At 43.6% G+C, this 18401-nt stretch overlaps 1 protein-coding gene across 11 annotated transcripts in view; it reads left to right on the top strand.

The window, feature by feature from the left end:
- The first annotated feature begins 14110 nt into the window (after window positions 1–14110).
- MICAL2 (microtubule associated monooxygenase, calponin and LIM domain containing 2) overlaps window positions 14111–18401 on the top strand; it is a 117958-nt gene continuing 113667 nt past the window's right edge. For all 11 annotated transcript variants that reach the window (XM_064426178.1, XM_064426177.1, XM_064426175.1 and 8 more), the window contains exon 1: window positions 14111–14205. The gene's annotated coding sequence lies outside the window, so the exon portion shown is untranslated. The remainder of the gene's footprint in view (window positions 14206–18401) is intronic.

Here is an 18401-nt window from a genome sequence, read left to right as displayed (position 1 = left end):
ACATCCTAAATTTGGAAGCAGGAACTAGATATGTTCAAGCTACAAATAACCTGCAGCAGCCGGAGTTTTTTTTATTCTGAGGCAAGCTAGCTCTTGGTGCAATTTTCTATGGTATTCAGAAGCTTCTTTAATATTTCAGCCTTTTAAATTAAGGCTAAAATACTTCTAAAAGGGGTACTAGAATGCTATATACAGAAAGTACATAGTTAAAAATTAACATTAGATAGGAAATCAAATTAAATAAAGATAAAGTTCCTCAGGTATCCATTTATGCAGCATGTATCTTCCTTTGAGTCCTATTTTCCTTCTGATTATCACTAATCTCTGCTATCAGGGGTATATTCAACCTGTATGGAACTGGTAGAAGACATGGCTCCATTCCTATTATTTGCTATTTCACACACACATAAAACAATTCACACAGAACTTTATCAGGACTGGCAAAGCAGTGAATTGTTTTAAAACAATCCACTACTTTGAGTGTTTTAATGTCCAGTTTCAGTAAAGAGCATGGCCTAAGATGCTCCATTTACTTTGCATGACAATTGCATTACTGTTGGATAAGGTGCTGCAACCTGGGCAGCAGCAGCCCCGAGCCAACAGGACATAACTGAGCTCAGAAATAATTTAGCCTGTCCTATCTGCAACCTCACCTTTTTGTCATATGTGACCAGCTCCCCAAAGGGCACTGAAGAATATGGTTACAGTTTGTTGCAAGAAAACAAGTCATTTTCTCATCACCCAGATGCAGAGCTGGTCCTGCAGCAGTGAAGTCTGCGGAAGTGGGATGAGGCTAAATGGGTGTTAATTAATCTTAGTGAACTTTTCCTGTGTGCAAAGGCGTGCTCAGGCTGCATCCCTGCTGGTTAGGGGACAACGAGGGTCCTTCAGGGCAAGTTAGGCACCAGGCTTAAATCTGACTTGTCACTACCTCAGCAAAGGCCTCTTCTCCTGTGGTGTTTGTGCTTCTTTTGGAACTATTTCTGGCATAATTTACAGATCCCTGCTTCTTAAGCATTCCTTAACCATAGGCCAGCTGATATCTTGCTCCTTGGTGAGGTGTTTAATTGTTTTGTCTGACAGGAAATATTTATTTCAACAGCAGTTTGTTGTTTGCCTGGTCCCAATGAAGTTTGCTTCTGTGATCTCCCAGGAAAGGAGCACAGAATTCCCTGTGCAGGGGACGTGACCAAGCTGAACTCAGGCAGGTTTGCTCTTTGCATGCACCCAAACTCATCATATCAGGGCATGGGGAAAGTGCAGAGGAGCAACTAGACAAGTTACCCTGCACACAAGAGAGTGAAGGACTTTTTAAGAACACAAGAGAAACAGGGGCCTTGGAAAGTAACACTGATGCCCAGTGTTACTTTTTGTTCTGCACACAACTTATTTTGATCCATCTAATCTGAAAAATGCAGTTGTATAATGACTTTTTGTTAAATATAAGGTACACTGTTGAACTGTTTAATTATATTTTGGCTGACTTGCTTGTATTTCCAAACCTTTATTTCCTAAGAATTTTAAAGTAGATGGAGTTTTTCAAGGTCTCTAATTATTTCACCTATGTTTTCTTGGGGAGTTTTCTTTTAATCCAATTTCCTCCCTTTCCCTCTTTCCACCTTCTTTGCCTCTTTCCTCTCTGTTGCAGAATGAAGCACAGGCATTCAGACTTAGGCAGCTGTCCAAATCTATTTTAGAACAAAATTTTAAATAAAAACTTCTTGCAGCTATAGGGCGAGGGTCACGTGTGCTTGCCCTGGGTCAGCAGCAAAACTTGTGATGATGTTGCAGACCCATCTCTCTGTCCACTCCCAGTAAATAAGTGCATAATGTCAAGCTATAAAAATGTTATTTTTCAGAAGAAGTCAGGGTGACCTTGTCCTATATAGGATCAGTTGAAAGAACTTGGGCTCGGAAAAAAGAGGGATGGTGGGTATATATTGCCTAAGAAACATAATTTTTCCTGATTAAGAAAAAAGACTTAGCAAAGCACATCTAGAGTTAATGAGCAGTTTCATCATTACCATAAAAATATCACTGGGTATCTGAGGCAGAAAACTGGAAGTTGAAATGCCAAGAGATGGGAAAAGCCACAGCATTCTGAAGACAGTGAGAAACACAGCTGCTCTTTGGTAAGAGCAAGTCCATTGCTCACACCTGTCAGTTTTGCATCCTGAACCCGCAGTGAGGCTGCAGTGACACGGAGAGGTTGGAACTTGGGCAAAGCTTGGAGCAGAGATAGGCGTTAACACATTAAAAACCGCACTCGCAGCTGAAAACCTGGCGGTGTTTTGATTTTCCCCCCGAAGTTTCTCTGGTAGCTGTCCCTGTGCTCTGGGGCCCTGCTCTGGGGCTGGCTGTGGCAGGAGAGCAGCTCCTGCAGATGGAAGAGCAGCAGTGATAGCGCTGGAATGTGCCCTCGGCCGGTTATCACAGTGACATTGGCAGGAGGCGACACCGACACCGCATCCTTGTTTTTCCAAAGGCTCCTGGCACGGAATCAGGGCAGTGCAGGATGGGGGCACCCGTGGCCATGCCAGGCATATGCCCGTAAATGGCCTGGGAAGACTCTCAATATGAATTTAGCTCAGTTAACGTGGAAAAGGTTTCATTTCAAAACCCCTCTCTCATCTGTAGCTCTTTACCACGTTCCTCTGCCACTTCCAACCTGTTTTAAGGATCTGCTTGAAAAAAAAGTCAGTGGCATTAGAGAAAGGCTGTTTAGTCTCTCTCGGGAAAAAAAAAAAAAAACACCAAAAAACCAAAAAAAACCCAACAAAAAACAAACAAACAAAAAACCCCACAAACAAAAAAACCAAAAAGAAACCCCAAAAAACAACAACAACAACAACAAAAAAACCCGAAAAAAACCCAAACAAACAAAAAACCCACACACAACCAAAACATAAACTCTAAATAAACTGAAGTAGACTTCAAATGAAGGTAATTTTATAGCTGTGGATCATGTGTGTTCTTCTGCTTAATAGACCATGGTCTCATAAACTCTTAAGGCATTATTCAGGTTCCAAAGGGTCAGGAATATTCTGGGGCTTTTTAGTGCAAACAGATTAGGACAAGACTTGCAGGTGATGCTCTCGTTAAGCTAAATGGCTGAAATGCCAGAAATGTGGTGCTTTTACATCTGGACAAAAGGAAACACTTCTCTTTTTAAGCTGTGGAGTGTGGAAGAATTTCTGTGGTTGTAGCCATAATGAATCGTGCAGATTGCAGGTATGCATCAGGTCTTGGTTTAGGATGGAATTCCATCCTTAGTTTTTGATAATGCTTCTGCTCTTGAAAGGAGAACTGAGCATGCTTCTGCTCTGTATCCCAGTTCCATCTCCAAGGTTTTTTTGCAGATTAATGTGCTGGAGGGGGTTTATGGATGGTTATTTAAATAGAGTTCACTTTTGTGCATAGAAAATGTAGCAACAGCTCTCATATTCTAGAGCTGAAAAAGTAGCAGTGAGTTAGTAAACAAGCTGAAAATTACAATTTTAACCAGTTGTCTGTAACTCTAATATAGTTTCTTATGCAAATTAAGAGTATAAAGTACTTCTTCATAATACTGCCCACCCCAGACCAAAGAAGAGCAGCTGGAGACTTCTCCATGTTACAGGTTTTGGCTATTGCTTTTGAAATATAATACAGTGATAGAGTAATTACAGAGACAGAAAGCATTTCACAGTGAATGAATGAACAAAATATTATCATTCTTGGAGAACAAGCACCTAAGTGCTCCCAAATGACAAGGTGAACAATTTCTAACATGTACCTTTAGAACCAACCAAAAAAAAAAAAAAAATCAGTTCAAACAGTGTTTTGACTCATCAGTCAACTTTTGAGCATGTTCATGATTTTCTCCCTAGGTTTGAATCCCATGTTTGGGAAGTGACTGGACTGATTGGCTGAGTCATTTTCTGGGGTCTGAACAGGAAACATACTGCAAAAGGCTTAGGGGGGTTATAAATAGAACATGTTCTGAGGGAAAACTGTTACTCAGAGAGCGAAGTCTGTTGCTACATGACTGCACAGATATTGTCTGCTGTACACCACCAGCATTCTTAATGAAAATTTTCTTTTTTTTTTTTTTAATTTAGATCTCTTTAATTACTTACCACCATTTCTTTACATCTTTATTTTATTTAAATGAATGTGTAGGGAGAATAATCACTTTATGGCTTCAAAATAAACTGCCTCGATAGCAGTCCTTTTGTTTTCAGGGCCTGTGCTTTTGATACCAAGAATATGTATTTCTTTAAACTTGTTAAACTGACAAAATCCTGATTTCCTGTGCACTTCCTATGGGCTTTCTTCTGGAAATGTCTGGAGATGTCACATGAACAGAGAGAGCAGAAATGGGACAGGAGCTAGAGATTCCTGTGTTGATATAACTTCTGCCACTGGCCAACTGGGGACTCACAAGAGTTTTCCTATCATTTCCTAGAGCTCTGATTTATCCTCTAGAAAGAAGATAACATTGTTCTTCTGGAAAGGTAGGATAACAACCATTCCCCCACTTCAAAATGCTGAGTACAAAGAATGACAGGATACTGGATGACTCCCCTGAAGCCAGTGACTGCCCCCAAACCCAGAAAGAGGTTTTTCACCCTTTTCCATCCAGCAGCAATCTTAGGATGCCTATCTGGTCATACTGCAGTGTAATTTATGGATCACTTGACTGGAAAGACCAATTCTGTCATTGTTTAAAAAGGAGCTATGTTGTTAACACAGGCAAAAAAATATTGTGGGCAAGTAATGGAAATAAAATGACACTCCCATAATTTACAGCTGGATGCGAAGCTAACCCAAAGCCAGTAGGAGTCTTTCCACTGACTTCATTAAACTTTGCATATTTGTGCTCAGAAGTGCTGGTAACAGAGCCCAGCCAGGCCCTGGGAGATGCTCCAAGGCCTGGTTCTCAGCTCACCCCCTTTGGCCAGAGCTGCAGGGTGAAAGTGGGGCTGCACACTGTATAGGGGCAGGCAAAATCAAAATCTGGAAAAAAAAAAATACAGCAGAAACGCTAAACCAGAAAAGGTTACATATAAATAACAGCCAATGGTAGCAGTATCATGGGCTCTTCTGCCTCCAGGCAAGCAGCTACACATTTATAAGTAATGACATGCAGATATTAGTTTAGTTTGAGATGCTTATTGGTGCTTTGTAGACTAATGTTTTAAGCAAAACTGAAGGCAAAACCTGGCAAGTTTCCAAATTCTGGATATGTTGTGAAATAAAAAAATACAAAAATATAAATCTTGTCTCCATGAGCACCCAGCAAAAATCCAAACACTGTGCACTAGGAAAAATATCCTGCTCTGTCCCTGCCTGGAGTAAATGACAAGAGAAGTGGCATGAAGGAAACCAGCCCTTTAACTCAATTCATTGAAATGGGAGCCTGCTCGAAATGCAGAACTTTTTTTTTTTTTTTTTTTAAATAAGGAAGTTTCATCTGTGAAGTTTCTCAATAAACCATTCTCTGAAGCAGTCTTGGATAGCATTCATTTTGTACTCTAGTTCAATATGAATTATCCACGTACAACTAAACTTTTGTTTACCATCTGATAACAAATATTTGTCTCTGTGAGTGAAAGTAAAAGGCCAGTGATCTCTTGATCACCAGGAAGTAAATAAACCATTGGAATCCAGTGGAGATATTTCAAACTGAATTTTTTTTTTTAGTTTTGAAAATGCCTTTTAGTCTTTATCTTATACATTGCTAAGCAGTGTGTTGGTGAATGGGTGATGGCAGATGCATATCTTGAAAGAGCAGCATAATTGCTGCTCATTTAAGGAATTGCAAGGATGCAATATAGGGAGCTAAAAGAAGCACTCACATGCAGAAAGAAGCGCTTGTAAATCAGGAAGGCTGAACTGCAAAAGAAGGCTTTGGAGCTGTGCTGAGTTTCACAGGTCTGTCGCCCGTGTGAATTGCAAATACTGCCAGAAAAAGGGCACTTAAAGAAATGCCAGCTCTGTGAGCCACGAGGAGCTACCCTGCAGCCAGCTGATGGCCAGAGATTCTGCTGAACAGGACTTGCCCTGGGAATGTGGCATTGCAGTCTTCATTGCAGCTGCTGAGGGAGCGCACTTGTGCCCAGGCTTTGTTCTCTCCCCAAGTGCTGCTGGTAATTCCAGGCACTTCTGAGTGGTTTTGCTCTCGGTGTGTTCAGGCTCTTCCTCCACTAGCTGGGAGCTGTTATTTCAAACTCTGGAGCACGAAGGGATGCCATCTGCCCTGCTGACAAATTTGCAGATGCACGAGACCTTTTTTTTTTTTTTTTTAATTAGAGAATACTTTTTTTTTAAATGCTGGCACTGACACAGGAAAGCTACTGGCAGATGGTGCAAGTCTGAAAAGATCTCCCCATAAGCTCTGCTTGTTTCTTTGAAGTTGCTAACGTGACATGTTTAAACACCAAACGGTGAAGTTCATACAAATATTTTGCAGGTTGTCAGGAACAATATTGCTCGTGGTGCGAGCTGGTGAGACCGTGTGTGCTGAGGACAGCCCAGGAAGGGAAAGGAGGCTGCTCCACAAGCCCTCTGTCACCCTGCTATCGTATTCACAAGCACCCCCACGGCAGGGAGGAAAGAGGCATCTGACTCCATGTCCTCAGAAGGGTAATTTATTACTTTATAATACTATATTATATTAAAGAATACTAAACTATACTACACTATACTAAAGAATGCAGAAAGGATACTTACAGAATGCTTGAAATACTGAATAATGAAAACTCAAGACTCTCTCCAGAGTCTGACACAGCTTGGCACTGACTGGCCAAAGAGTGAAAACAACTCCCAGCAGAACCCAATGGAACAATCACCTGTGGGTAAACAATCTCCAAACACATTCCACATGAGGACAACACAGGAGAAACAAATGAGATAAAATTGTTTTCCTTTTCTCCGAGGCTTCTCAGCTTCCCAGGAGAAAAATCCTGAGCCAAGGGATTTTTCAGAGAATGTGAATGCCACACCCTGGGAGCTGGTGACAGCTTGTGGGCTGGCACCACTTTGCCAAGCACTGAGCTAATGGCCAGGTGGTGGCAGGAGATGTGGTCCTGCATCCCGGGGGGAGGCAGCAGCCGCAGCATCCTCGGCATCCCCAAAACCACAGCAGGGAGGAGAACGGCCGTGGCCGTACTCCACACACAGTCCTAATGCTTCTAGAGCCCTTGTTTGGCTGTGCCAGGGGGTGTGGCACTGGCTTTCCCTCTCGCTAGCCCTGCTGAAGGGCACTGTCCCCTCCTGACCCCTCTGAATGTGGCAGAGGGGCTCTGGCAGTGCCGATGTCTGTGCACATCACCAAGGCAGCACCGAGCTTCCCTGGGAGCAGAGCTGCTGTGTAAACCTTCCCCACAGGGTTATGGAAAACTGACAGTGCTGGCGGGGGGCCAGTTTAGCTGGGAAACTGAAGCTGACTAAGCTTGAACAACTTAATTACCCCACAAGGTTAAACAGGTAAATGGCTTTAGGCCCCACTGAAGAAACCAGGGATGAAAGGGTGGAAGCAGGAATAAGCTGCTCTTTTTAAAATTTTTTTTCCCTGTGATCAGATAAGAAAGAGAAATCTTCAGTGCTGCTGTAGGTGGATAGAAAATTAAAAAAGAAAAAAGCCTCGAGTTGCAGTGAGTAGTTAAAAAGCAATTAAACTTTGAAGAGCATATTCCTGAGTAGCAGGTAGAGAGCACAGCCATATTTTTACTCAGCAAGAAGTGCAATCTTTTGAGGCTAATTTTCCTAAGTTTAAGGTAGTGAGACCTATAGAGACCTATAGCTCTCAGTTTTATAACACCAGGTTTGGGGAAAAGTCTCTTCTGTGCCTGTACTGTGGGAGCCTGGCAGTGCCAGGAATACCTTCAGGTTTAGCAGTTGGGTTGCTGTGCTGCCATTTGTTTTTCTTTTTTTTTTTTTTCTTTTTTCTTTTTTTCTTTCGTTTTTTCTCTTTTTTGGCAGTGAGCAAGTTCAGAAGAAAAGTTGTCTACTGGTTTAAATGAGCATAGCATTGACTCCAGTGAAATGTAGGAGGCTGGATGAATTTTCTCTCTTAACAATAAGAACAGTAGTGAAAAATATCAATATGCACATTTCACTGGGCATACCCACTTACCTCCTGGACCATGACAACTGATCAGTTTTGAACAAAGTTTACATGTACAATTATTTGTAACATATTTAAATCATACTGAAATGCAAACCTGTAGGTAAACCAAATTTTTACCATTATCAACTCTACTTGCTGAAGTATGTTCAACTATAATGAGCAAAACCTATGTGGAACTTATAGGCCCTCAGTTATTCCCTCCCTATTGACAGGATCCTCTGACCATAAATGGCATTAAACGTGCATAACTCTTGTATCTTAGCAACCTTATTTTTTAAACAAAGGGGGTTTGAATACATGTAATTTATTAATTTTATGCTGTCAAGACAGACAATAATGTATAACAGACAAAACTCATGCCCAGCAGTTGCTGGTTGTTTTCTATTATCTCCATAGAGCAAGTCAGAAACATTTGTACTAGATGATTTTAAAAAAAGAACGTATCTTCTTCCTGGCCGTTCCTTCCTGGCTGAGCATGAGAAGTGAGGCCACCTCTCCTCTAACGCGGTGTAATGCAGCACAGCAAATGATCAGACACCAGAATCTCCCAGAGTAAACTCTGGCATTTGCCAAAGAAAGAACCCCCTCCCCGAGATTTAGCACCGACCTTGTAACACGGCTTTGCTCACATGTATGGAGTCACAGCAATTAAAGAAACAATTTCAGCAGCACACACCAACTACAAGTGTTTAACTTCACAATGAAGAGTCTGTGGGACTGGAAGGACGGCACTGAGAAGTGTTGTGGTTTCATCCTTGAGTTAGGCAAGTATGTTTGAGTGTTCAGCTGCCTGAGAAACGGTGATTTCCCTAAAATATCTCTGCATTCAGACTTATCGTGATGGTCCTCCCTGGTTCAAACCCTCTGTCATTCTTCCATTAATGACACTCAGGGAAGTCTTTGTTCAGTAACACCCACAAAACATAAATAACATTTAATTAAATAAAGTCTCTGCTAAGATTTAATATGCTAAGATCAAAGCATGTGGAAAGTGATCTTTGTCTCTGACAGAAGGTTTCCCACAGACAAGAAATAATCTAGATTCTTGCTGACAACACATACAAAAAAGTTAATTTGTATTAAGAATATATTTACAGAATGTTCCCCTTACTCACTGACAGTCACATTCTAGGAACTGTTTCCATGCAGGTGTGTGAGTTGCTTCTATTGGTTGGGTTTGGGGTTTTTTTATCTTTTCTCACAAAATTTCCCCAACATGTCTCTCAGAGAGCACTATGTTTTTCTCCTGATACAATCTGAACCCTCTCTGCCTGTTTTGCAATGTGACAATCCCTCAAGCAGCTGGCAGTTACTGGCTCATGCAGGTATTTTAGCACCCTAGCAAGGCAGAATCTATTTCCCATCTGCACATAGCCTGGAATCACTTGGCTTGGAAGAGTGTGCATTAACTTAAATTCCTTTATCACTTTATCACATCGAATTTTCATTTTTCTCTGCAAAGCCTTAATCTGAAATCGAGTATGGCCAAAGTCAGAGCACATTTTCAGGGAAGGTGTTAGCACAGCAGAGCAGGAAGGAAATCTTATCAGCTTTGCTGAGCTCGGTGGGTTAGTTTTACAGAGAGTCGTTTGTCAGCACAATCCAAAGCAGCAACGCTGCAAGCACTGGCTGGGGAAATGAGGCCTGATCCAAAGCCTACTGGAATCCATGCAAAACAACACTTAATTACTTGATCCTTTTCTCTCTGAAGGCAGTGAGATGTTGACATTTATTTCAACAGAAGCAGCTCCATGGCTTTGATACCTCTCCTGTATTTCTGAGTCCTGAGTTCTGCAAACCAAAGCAGAATCAAAAGCTTCTCTTTTTATTCTTTTAAGCACACAAACCCAAGTGTCAGAAATGAAAATATAAAATATCTGTGGAATAAACTCTGATAACTTAACATTGATAAAATGAAGGCTTTTAGTGGTATTCCTAAGGGTAATAATAAAAACATATCCTTATGAAAGACTAAATCTTTTAAGAGCGGACTAAAAGACTGGCTACCAGAAGGAAAGAAAAATATGCAACTCTTTTTAATAATGCTTTATTCCACCCCTCATAATGTCCACCTTATTTGATTATCTGTCAAATTTTCTCAAAATTCAAATACACCTTACAAGATTATATGTGCTCCATGAGAGTTTTAAAACTTAGGATTGTGACTGATGCTTTTCAGAACTCAAAAAATGTTTCCAGGATTTCTAATTACAACATCACCAGAGCTGACATTATCCCTTAATGAAGTAAAATGACACTGAGACACGACTCCATTACAGAAATAAATATGGGACAATAATTTCATGCCTTACTAAAATTAAAGCTATCCTAGAGATTCTAAGATTAATTTCTTCTGCCTTCAAAGAAGGATTTTTTTTTTATTCATGAGCTGAAGATTTTGAAGAGTCTGGTGCTGGCTAGCTGGTCTGTCTGTCTATGAAATTGCATTTAGCAAAGTGTCTTAGGAAATTAATAGATTAATGTTGAATGATACCAAGAGCAAGAGATCATCCTGTGCCCACATTTGGTGTATTATTAAAAATTTCACATCAGCAAAACCCTTTTTAGCCTCAGGGAGATTTAGCCAGCAAAGACCTGTGATCCAAAGAGTGAAATTTCCTAGATTTGTGTGGGTAACACGCATCAAACAAGCTCTAACTCCTGTTTGTTAAAAAAGCAGAGAAAATACACATGGAAAACTAAAACCACCCTTGCAAAACCCAAACAAGAATACTTGCATGGAGGGAAGAAGGACTAATGCTACCAGCCCGGGGTGTGTTACTGACCAGGTGTGCTCAGGGATGGTTTGTCAGAGCTCCCAAAGGACAGAGGCAACACAAACCCTGGCAGCAAATGCAAACCCTGCAGCCAGGAGAGCCCTGCTCCTATTTCTGCAGCAGCAGCACCGAGCGCGTGAGAAACTGCTCACAGGAGGAAGGCAGGATGATGAAGGACCCATCCCCAAACTTCCCTAACAAATGAACTTGGAGCCTCCTGGCTAGAAAAGGCTACAAAATTAGCTGTGTATGATTCACAGGTATTTCTGTCTGCTTCTTCTAATGAATCAAAGTGTTTTGAGCTCTGCCCCAACAGACCTGTATAAATCTGTTAATGTGCTTGGAAACTTGAACACAAATGTTGTTTAGAAGGTGTCTCACACTGGAATAGTTCCTTTATATGCCAAGGGTATTATCTGATACACCCAGGACTGGGTAGGAAGGGCTATTTCCTGCACATGTGGTAAGAAAATCCAGCTATTCCAGGCCCCAGGAAAATTACATGTTCCCACGTAAAGAATCCGGCTTCCTTTCCTTAGATCTGTTTTCTTTTCCTCTATAAAGCAAAATTCCTTTAAAAGAACCACCCTAATGGCTTTCTATGTTGATATAAACCAAAAAGCATTAATGAAGAGAACATGAAAATTTGTATTTAACTACTGATTCTCAGCAGAGATGAGTACAATGAGCAACTTCAAACCAAGAGCAGGAAAATACCCACAGTGGCCTTTCACACAATGCAGCAGAACATCAAAGTTTCAGCCTCATACGAGGGTTTCATCCTCATAACCTCCATAAGGGAAGGAAGTCCTATTACCTGCACCCTGCACATCACAAACTGATACATGATGAATTCTCCAAGTCATAAAGAAAAGAAATAATTGAGGAGGGAGCTCAGCATGGTCTCCTGAGAGCCAGGCCACAACCAGGCCATCCCTCCTGTATGAAAAATTCAGTTAACTTTGAAGACACCCACAGTTCATCAGAAAAGATCAGACAAGTTGTTTGAATACCACAAGAGGCTTTTATTGTGCTGGATATGTAGATAAGAATCCATTTACAAGAATTTGAATAGTCAGGCCTGCACACTTCGGGAAAGGGAGGGCTGCACGTCACCAGCCACAGAGAGGGATCAATATCCTATAGCAGAATCAGCAGGCACAGCTTTATACCAGCTAATAAGGCTGGATTGTTTTTTGCAAGGACCACTCTTATTCCTTTTCCCTCTCCTTTCAATGGAGGAGAACAGGCTGGGATTGAACAAAACAATTACAAAGCAGCCACACTGTTAGAAAAAGGGTTAGGAACCTGGTCTCGGGAAGGTTGCTCTTTCCCTTTATGCTCGTGTGTCCCACGCCCCAAAGAAGGGAGGGTGGGCTGGGATATCCCACAGAGTCCCATGTAATGCCAGATTGGTGGCTCCTGATTAATGTTTATTAATCTAATCTTTAACTGATGTGTTCATCTTAGCCCAGAGTGATTATCTCAGTTATGTTTGAGTGAGTATCTCAGTTATGTTTTCCTTTGGAGAGAGGTAGGTGTGACTGTGAATAAAGAATTTCTTCATTCTGGTTAAGTAACATCTCATGAAACATAATTTTCAAAGATGGTTGTGATAATAGTTTAGTGTGAATGATACAGTCATCTTTCAGCCACTTTCAAAGATGAAACAGTTAAGGACAATGAGTAAATACGCTAATTATAGTTAATAAACAGCAAGGATCCTGCTGGTCTTCATGCAGCCCCTGATGATGCAGAAAAGTTTTGGAAGAACTTGGCAGGAAAGTGTTATCTTTTTATGGACTTATTTATTTTTCTGAGAGGCATGGAGGGAAGAGGACAGTTGAGAAGGTGAACAGACATGTGGGAGACTGGTGCTGTAAGCATCTTTCCTAACCAAAAAGGAACATCTATCCTAAAGAAAGAAGTTTTGGAATATTTCCCAGTAGAGGCTAAAGTCTTTCAGACTTTATATTTTCTGGGTTCTCTGACTCTCAGTGGTGGACTGAAACTGGCAAGACTTTGTAAAAATCATATAAATATGATTTCTTTCACACACACATGCCCCATTGCTAACTACAGATCACTTTTTTCTGGAAGTTTGCCAAGAGGATGTTCCCATTCCTTGTTCTTGCCTTCCCCAAGGCTGATAAAGATGATACTCTTTTAGATAACAGAGAAACGGTATGCACCATTATTTCTATATTCTTGCTTTTATCACTTGCAGGAAAAAGTACAGTTAATCTCTTGAAGTCATTCATCAGACAAACATATTGCAACTCAAAGTTAATCACCGAGTAAAACTTTTTGCACTGTGCCAAGCACAATGCAAAAATCAAGAAGACAAATTTCAACCCAAATGAGAGGTATTTTCTACAACAAAATTCTTGCCTTAAGGTCAACAGATTATTTTAGAGAGTTGGCTAAACCACTTGGGTCACTAGAGATTTTGTTACATTCAGCTGTGCATGGATGAAAAGGGCCACATTCACACTTGTTTTCCTTCCACGTTGTCCAAAAGCTGCTTCAAATTTGGCTCAAGTGTGAAAAGGGTCAGAGCTCACGTCACGGCAGGCCAAGGGTCCCGCTCCTTTGCTCTGCCACAGCCTTCTGCAGCACCTCTTAGGTGCAGTCACATGTCAAAATATTTGACTGGCTGAGGTTACCTACAAAGTGGGCCTGCTGGGGCTTTTGTCACGCCTTTAGGTTAGCAGATATGGGCTTTAGCTCATTCGCCCTTTCTGTTGCAGCACTTCAAGTAATTCCTGATTGTTTGTCTTTGTTCCTTTTTCATATAACTTCACATCTGCCGTCAGCAAGATGTTACTGCTGATGGGAGTCGGGGAGTTACAGTGCCAGCGCTGCTAGCTGATCTTGAACTTTCACCCTAGTGCCGTTCTGTTTGCCTGCTGACCGAAACCTTCTTGAACCTGCCGAATATGTGACAACCTTCACGCTTTCTCAAAACCAGACCTTCAGCAGCCGAGGGGCAGCGCCCCGGGGTCCCCATGCCGCGCTTCCCCCACGGCAGGTGGGGCCGCTTCGTCCCGCCCGGGGCCCGAGCCCACCGGAACGGCTGCGGCAGGCAGCCCCGCTCGGGGCGGCGCCGGACGCGCACCTTGCCCGGGGCTCAGCGCCCGGCAGGGCACGCCCGGGGCCAGGGCCGGGCCAGGGTCAGGGCCGGGCCGGGCTGGGCTGGGGCGGGCGGGCCGCGGGCCCCGCCCCGAGCCCGGCGAGCCGCGCCGAGCCAGCGCCGGCAGCATGAGGAGCGGCGGCGCCGCTGCAGCCGCTGGGTCCGCGGGACAGGCGGAGCAGGTGCGGCGGGGCCGGGCGGGGAGCGGAGCGCGGCAGGGAGCGGGACCCGCGGGCCGGCGCCGGGCGCGGGGGGCCCTGCGCGGGCGGGCGGCAGGAGGGAGCGCCCCGAGCCGGGCTCTGCTCCGCGGGCGGCGGCGCTCGGGGCCGGCCGGGCTGTGCCGAGCCGTGTGCTGGGCTGTGCCGAGCCGGGCTGTGCCGAGCCGGGCTGTGCCGAGCCGTGTGCCGGGCTGTGCCGAGCCGTGTGCTGGGCTGTGCCGAGCCGGGCTGTGCCGAGCCGTGTGCCGGGCTGTGCCGAGCCGGGCTGTGCCGAGCCGTGTGCTGGGCTGTGCCGAGCCGGGCTGTGCCGAGCCGGGCTGTGCCGAGCCGTGTGCCGGGCTGTGCCGAGCCGGGCTGTACCGAGCCGGGCTGTACCGAGCCGAGCCGTGCCCCACTGGCGGGTCCGGGCACGGCGCTGGCTCGGACGGCCACGCAGGAAAAGTCAAACTAATCTTTTCGCTCTGTACCCTGCCATTAAGGCAGCCGAGCGCTTTCCGAACGTGTTATAAGGCTGGAGTGGGCTGTTAGTTTGGACGCGTTCTAATGAGTGTGTTAATCAGCGTAACATCCTTCTCTGCTCACCTTTTGGGCTAATTGAGAATGGCATCCGCTGAGTTTCTCTTTGCGCTTAGGAGTGCTTGTTAATAGTGATTGTCTTGTCGTGTTCACTCCGTTTTTCACGTGTAAATTCAGCATGTGACTGGAATTCAGATAGCTGGCTCGTGGAGTGGTGATTGTACGTTTATTTGCCCCCACGCCTCTAAGGTTGAGCCAGTATCAAAAAGTTTTATGTTCTCTCTCAAGCTTATTGAAAAAGATCTGGAGGTCTCTGTTGACTTTAAAAACTGTTTACAGTTGGCAACCTTGTTGGTGCCTTCAGCCAAAATGAGACCTGAGCGTGGAAATGGGACTGCATTCTTGTATCTAAAGATGGTCCCTTGCAGGTCAAAACGCAGGCGTGTTGGCATGGACAGGAAGCCTCATGGCAGCGTGGACTCTTTTTTTTTTTCTTTTTTTTTTTTTTTTTTCCCCTGCCTTTCTTTCTCTTTGGACACTCTGAACCTTGCGGTAAGGTGGAGCAGTGCACTCCTCTGCTGCACTCCAGCTGGGGTGTAGCTGCCCCATCTCTGACTCTGCTTTTGGTTTTGAGGAAGTCCTTAATCTCTCTGTGACTCAGTGTTCTAATCTTTAAAATGGCTTAATAAGACTTGTCACGCTTGCCTCCCAGGGACATTAACATCTAATTGATGCTCACGAAGTGCCTTGATCTGGCAGAAAAGAGGGCATCTTGCTTCCCTCATTTCGCCACTTTATTTTGGGTGCTAATTATATGACATGGGAGGAAAACAGATTGTCTGACAACCGAACTGGAATTCATGTCTGTTATCATTGGCACAGGCACTCTGAGTGTATGCCCACTTATGCCTAGTTTGAGGTGTCCGGGTGTTTCTCTAAAAACAGGGTTTATCCGTTCTGGAGGATGTGTCTGAGAAATTGCACTGAAGCAGCAACAGACTTTTGCTTATAACTCTAGAGATTTTTTTTTTCTGTGTATTATGAGGTCAGTAAAGGTTTTAAGAATTAAAACTGTTGACTCAACTCTCAGCATGTCTCTTTTCTTAAATCTTAACTCCGCCTGAATCTTACCTTAGTCTCAGTTTTTGTCACGTTTTACTTCTTTAGAAATAGAGAAGACATACAAATTTACAGTTCTCTGCTCGAAAACACAAGCTTTAGAGTCTAAAATGTATCTTTTAAAACTGTTCACAGGAGTAATTAGCCACTTCACTCCCGTGACTTGAATCTTGCCGCAGCTCCTCCTTATCGCTGCTGCCTCCCCCTCGGGCAGATAGCCGAGCCTGCAGTGGCAATAGCAGGAGCCTGGGATGATGGGGTCACCATTAACACACGCCAGAAGATATCAGTGTTCATAAATCAGCTGATGTCAGTGGGCACCGTGCCTTGACAGCACCGGCACCAGGGGCTTCTTCACCTAAAACTTGGGGTTGCTGAATTCTCAGTCCTTTCCCTACACCTTGGTTCCTGTGCACGGCGGGTCTGTGTGCTGGGAGGCTGCTTTGTGACACGGCATTTGACTCATAGCTCTGGTTCAGTTCTCCTTTTCACCATTACGGCTGCAGTATTGTCCTTTCTCGTGCCAAATGGACCCGCAGCGTTGATACCTGGCAAACACGCCTTTTAAAGCGCTGTTTGATGTTGGTTGGTGCTGTTCTTTTCATGGTACTAGGAAAAAATACTGCAGCTGCATCTTAGAGTGTGTGGTGGAGAAATGAAGTTCTGCAGGGAAACTGAAGCATGCTTCATTCCACTTCCTCTTGCCGTGTGGTCTGCCGCAAGTGATGTGACTTTTCTTGCCCTGTCTGCAAAATCAGGTGACTTCTTAACAAATTAGTATAAAGGAAAGCATATACAAATGGGAAGTCGTCTCTGTTTCACTCTGAATTTCTTTTTTGTTCGTTTTTAGTTAACTGCCTCAATGTTGCTCTGAAGTTGTGTGGCATTACCAGATCCCTGACATCAGGGTGGTGCTGTTTGTGGGGAGATCAGATTTCCTTCAGTTTCACCTAGAATCTAGAGGGATGATCTGAAAAGGTTTTGTTTTTATTAAGATGTGCTGAAGCAGGGTTTTCTAGTCTCCTGTCGATATCCCGTTCCTTGTGGAGGTGAGAGAGCCTGTGTTTTGGCTGGAGATGTTCTTTAAGTGTAAGAAACCATAAACAGGAGAGGTGATTGCTCTCCAGTTTCTTCATGACTATGCTTTAAGTCTTTCACTCTTTTAGCACATACCTTGTATCTGCTCCAGCTGTCTCACTGCTCGGGTATTTTATAACTAGTACCTTGAAAAGGGAAAACTTTGAAATGCTATATGTTTCCCATTGGGACTCTTCCATGTGGCTGTAACATTTGTTGTGAATGCTTGGTAACCTGTGTCTGTTTCTTTGCCTCACTCTGATTCCCCTGGTGTCAGCAGAAAAGCTCTCTTTTCCTAGTGGAAGAGGCTTTGCTTCTTTAGGGCATGGTGTGTTTTGATTCCCTTAAAATGAAGACAGTTTCAGGTGTCTGAAACTAAGACCTGCCTCCCAATGGTCCTTCTGTTTTCTCAGCTTGCCCACGTGTGGGATCCAGAGTCAAGGAGCTGCAGAAAGGCTGAGGGGTTGCTTTGTGTGTCTGTGCTGGCAGCCTGGCTTGCATGCATCTCTATAATAGATGTGTACCTGTATCATAGGAATTTGGTGTGTGAGTTTTGTGTGTGAGCAAGTTCTTGGCTGCACCTTTCCCGTTCAAACTCTTTCTGTGAGGAGCCCATGAACTTGCACAGAGCAGCCTCTGCTCTGTGTCTGGCAGCTCAGCTGTGCAGGGAGGGCACGCTGCTTGTTTCTCATCACTGGGACCAGTTTTAGAGGTGTTTATACAGCAAACTGACTCTTTCAGAGGTGGTATTAGTAGTTCAGGGTACATTAGACTGATTCGAGAAAAGATAGATATTCTAAATTAAGACTATTAAGTGTCCACTGATTCAGTGACTGTGCAGATACGCAGTTAATATTGTATTGTGACACATTCTGAAAATTGCTGTGTTTATTTTTGACCTGGAGAAGATGACTAACTCTTTCATGTATGCATAGTTACGTTAACAAGTAAGTAAAAACTTCCCCAAAATTATCTTTAGACTCCTAGTTCCATGAAAGGAAAAAAAATTCAGATTTGTCCCTAAATCTGAGCTGTGTGTGCTATCAAGCCTTCTTTCTGCTCTGGCTTGGTAACCCTGTGTTCAGTGGGGGTTATGTTTTCAGAGGTTTTATTATCTCCTCCAAATTTCTGTGGGCAATTTACTGTGTGGGGAGAGGAACAAGAGCAACCCCTGTGTTAGGAAAGGTAGGTGGTACCACAGCACAAATTAGAAAGACACTATTTCTGTAGCTTAAATTTAATTAAATTCTAATTGTTCTTATTTCAATGTCCCCATAGCACTGATGTAATTGGGACAAAACTTGGGTTTGTTTTTTCCTGCTTTTGGCCTCCTAGAGTTGTGATGGCAAAACCTGATGAGGCAGGTGGTTTATGGAATTGTGTGATGGAGTTACATGGACTAGTGTTCTTGGCTCTGGCATCCCCTCTGCCATGCTCTGGAGAAATAA

This window comes from Passer domesticus, chromosome 6, assembly GCF_036417665.1.
Source record: "Passer domesticus isolate bPasDom1 chromosome 6, bPasDom1.hap1, whole genome shotgun sequence".
In the NCBI taxonomy this organism is placed as follows: Eukaryota; Metazoa; Chordata; class Aves; order Passeriformes; family Passeridae; genus Passer; species Passer domesticus.
This window is presented reverse-complemented; position numbering and strand designations above follow the sequence as displayed.